The sequence below is a fragment of the Mesoplodon mirus genome, assembly GCF_964341445.2.
Source record: "Mesoplodon mirus genome assembly, chromosome: 13".
Taxonomy (NCBI): Eukaryota; Metazoa; Chordata; class Mammalia; order Artiodactyla; family Ziphiidae; genus Mesoplodon; species Mesoplodon mirus.
The window spans coordinates 84,098,345-84,102,592 of record NC_138989.1 but is presented as its reverse complement, the minus strand read 5'-3'; positions in this window follow the sequence as shown (position 1 = coordinate 84,102,592).

Here is a 4,248-nt window from a genome sequence, read left to right as displayed (position 1 = left end):
TAATTCTTTTAAAGATAATAGTAACTTTTACCTATGACTAATTGAAGTTCATATGCATGGGGTAAAACATTCTCTGATATAGAAGTAGAAAACCGCTAACAATAAGACACGTTTAGAATTTCAGATCTGCCATCTTCTAGCTAGATAAGATGTTTTCCCTAGATGCTTTCTTTTTCCTTTTTGTCTGAATAATTACCATCAGTATAAGAATTCCAAACTTATTAGCTTGTTAAAAAGATTAAACTAGATCCAGCCAGTAGAGTCTAGGTTACGCTGCAGTACTCAACAACTCCAAGCTTTAGTATCTTATAACACAAACACCTGTTTCTCCCTCATGCTACTTGCAGATGGTAGTTAGTTACGGTTTCTGTTCCATATCTCCTTGCCAGTGACCCGGGTGATGGAGCAGCTGCCATCCCAAACACTACGAGTTGCTGTGGTAGAGGCGAATAGCTCAGTTCTGGGGAGTTTTTTACCAGCCAAAAGCCACTGAAGCAACACACACTTCATGTACCTGTTCTCCTGAAGCAGCACTGCTCCACTCAATTACAAGGGGCCCCAAGGTGCAAACTCCCCTTGGGAATGATTTAGTGACCGAGTTACTGACTCCATCCCTAAGTCAGATATTTATCTAGATCATTGCTGAGCTCATAAAAAGGATGCACGTAAACTTCATTAGGTATCATGGTTATTACTTTGCCACAAGACTATGAAGAAGTCACATTGCTGGCCTTTCAGTTCCTCTGAAGAGGGAGGGATTTCTAAGCAGTTGCTGTTGTTTAATTTTACATTTGAGTTTAAACAACTTTAAAAATGCCCATGATAAATAAAAAGGAAAGAGATTATTTAATATAATGTGAAATGTGGTTTCAAATTTTGTAAAATAAGATTATACATCCTCCGCCCCGACACTCGTGTACACACACACACTCAAATATTCCTAGTGACTTTCTCTGATCTTCATCAATAGATGTTCCCCCCACCAAAAAATATAACTAGTTTCCTTCAACTGATTACATTAAACAACAATAAAAAAATTTTTGAATACAAATTGAAGCGGTTGTGTGACATTCTGTGAGTTCTCCGGTTGCCAGCCCCCTCCTAACAGGACATATTCAGAGCAAAGTATTCCCCATTTTAGACACAACCCTGCGCCTTTAGCTCCTTGCATAGCTGATAGTCAAGGATTAAGGGAAAGCAAATGCCCTTTTGGACCTTTCATTTTTTCTCTTTTTAAGCAGTAGTGAGGAGGAGTGGACTATACAGTGGTTGCAGTGGTGAGAGATGAGCCTTCATACCTTTTTTTTCTTTTTTAAAAAATTTAACCTTTATTCCGGCTTTGCCTGACATTTTAGCTGAAGAGTAATCAGAGATCGCATTTAACGTTTCGTCACGGAAGTTCTTTCGTCTGAATTTCCCATTTTATTTTCTTTGAGGCATTTAACTTCGCTCAGTTGGTGAGTTATTTAAGCTCAAATTCCTGTATTCCAGGCTTCTCATTTAATATACCCAGGTTAATAGGAACAACCATTTAATATGTACCACTTTTAAGTAGTAATTCTAAACTCTGACAATCTCATTTCTTGAGATTTAAAAGGAAAGGGAACAATGGTCTCACTTAAAGTAACTAGAAATCATCCTCCTGAAAGTCTCTCTTTTTTTTCACAATTATTGTTTTGATTTGGTCAGAAGTCCCAAAGGCTGGCAAAGGAGTTTACTTTTCTCTTCAAAATTACTCTTGTCACTTTCTTCTAAACATTTGCAAGGTAAATCAGGCATAATAGATTTCAAATTTTATAATACATTTCAAATTGACTGCTTTCATCATAGCCAAACCAAAATAAGAAGAGTGTCATGAAAACAACAAATATTAATAGTCTTCTGATTTTCACTCCCTTTAAAAGTATTAGTCATGTAATACTCTAAGGATTATGAAGAATAAATCATAAAAGAGATTATGTGATTAGTTATTAATTCTTTCCCTGCAGGACTGAGAACCAAAGGATACTATAATATTTCCTCATTATAGAAATACACACTTCCCTGGTAATATAATCAATTCTCGTTGAAGCATGGTAGTGAAGGATAGGCATAAACCTGAAAACTGAATCTGACAGTTGTTTTCAAATCTCCTTTTAGCCAAGTGTTTCAAATCTCCCACAGTCCACGCCTTTTATTAGAGTTTATAACATCAATCGGAATTAATAGTGTGATTTTTTGCGGGTCAATTTACATTTTCTGTTTAGCTTTCTAAACTTGAATTGTGGACTGCAGTCTTGTTCTGCGTTCTTCACTCCATTGCATCCCATAGTTTTCTTGCAGTTAGATTATATAGCTGCCAATTGGTAAATTAGCTGTTGCTACTAAAATGATATAAAGATTTGTTTGAGCTTTCTATCACTAAAATATATTTGATACTCATTTATCTATTAATATTACACTTTTATTGAGTGAGCATTAACACATACATACGCATGTGTAGTTTTTTTTGTTTTTTGTTTGTATTTTGTTTGTTTGGTTGGTTTTTTTGTGTGTGTGTGTGTGGTACGCAGGCCTCTCACTGTTGTGGCCTCTCCTGTTGCGGAGCACAGGCTCCGGACGCGCAGGCTCAGCGGCCATGGCTCACGGGCCCAGCCGCTCCGCGGCATGTGGGATCCTCCCGGACCGGGGCACGAATGCGTGTCCCCTGCATCGGCAGGCGGACTCCCAACCACTGTGCCACCAGGGAAGCCCCGCATGTGTAGTATTACAAATTGTTAGTCCATTTCCTAAGCTTGGCTGTTGGGACCTCATTATTTTTCTTGGGCTGTATCTCTTATTAGCCCTTTATGCCTGTAGACAGAGGTTTGTGGCTTCTTCTTTCATTTGTTTGTTTCAATTTTGAATCCCCTGAGGGAGAGAGGTGTGGGGATCCCTACTCTGAACCTCTGAACTATTTCTGAACTATTTCAGAAACCCTGAACTATTTCCCAAAGTCGCCCTTGGAGTTGCTGGCCGTGGGATCCATTTTGGCCTTTTATAAATGAAAAAGTACATCACGGGTCTGCAGCCCCGGAGAGGGAGGCCCCGACATACACTTTCTCCTCCCTAGTCCTGAAGTCAGCCCTCCCTTTCCACTCCCATAGACAGCATCCAATCCATTCTCCTTGCCTCCGCTTTGCACTCAGTTCACAGAGACCCTTATGTCAGAATACAGTATATTCAGAAAATGTATTTCATGTCTTTTTTTTTTTACATCTTTATTGGAGTATAATTGCTTTACAATGGTGTGTTAGTTTCTGCTTTACAACAAAGTGAATCAGTTGTACATATACATATGTCCCCATATCTCTTCCCTCTTTCATCTCCCTCCCTCCCACCCTCCCTATCCCACCCCTCTAGGTGGTCACAAAGCACCGAGCTGATCTCCCTGTGCTATGCGGCTGCTTCCCACTAGCTATCTATTTTACATTTGGTAGTGTATATATGTCCATGCCACTCTCTCACTTTGTCCCAGCTTACCCTTCCCCCTCCCCATATCCTCAAGTCCATTCTCTAGTAGGTCTGTGTCTTTATTCCTGTCTTACCCCTAGGTTCTTCATGACATTTTTTTTTCTTAAATTCCAAATATATGTGTTAGCATATGGTCATGTCTTTTAATAAAAATGATTTCCAAAGTAATGCAGTCACAGTAGCAAATTAAAAAATACAGAAGCACATAGGATTAAGTCATACTAAAAATACAGTTTCCTGCCTGACACCTTCCTAATCCCTGTCATCATCTTTTTCAAAACAATTTTTGTTTCCTCCCCCTTCCACTTATGATTTCCCAAAGTCTAAACAATATGATTTACTGTCTATTCATAAACTTATCAACTTTATTCAATGTCTATTGATTTCCTGCTGAAAAGATGGGGATTTAGCTCGATAACAATAGCCCTCTCTATTTTTCCTCTGACAATCAATGTTTAAAAGAAACATATTATTTTACTTATATCATTTGTTGCTTTTATCCCTGGAAATGATGTATTCTTTTTCCATAATTTTAGTGAGCATCACAACATTTTTTATGAAAAATGAGATCATAAGTGTCACAGTTTGGGAGTTTCACTTGTGTTTTTTTTTTTTTTTTCCCATTATCAAACTGATGGCATCATATTATGAAAAGGTTGTTTTAAACCACACATTTCAGCAAGAAGTTTGTTGATTTTTTATAAATTTTAAAAAGAAATGTAAAGTATTAGATATCTGTATGATAGCTTAATTTAA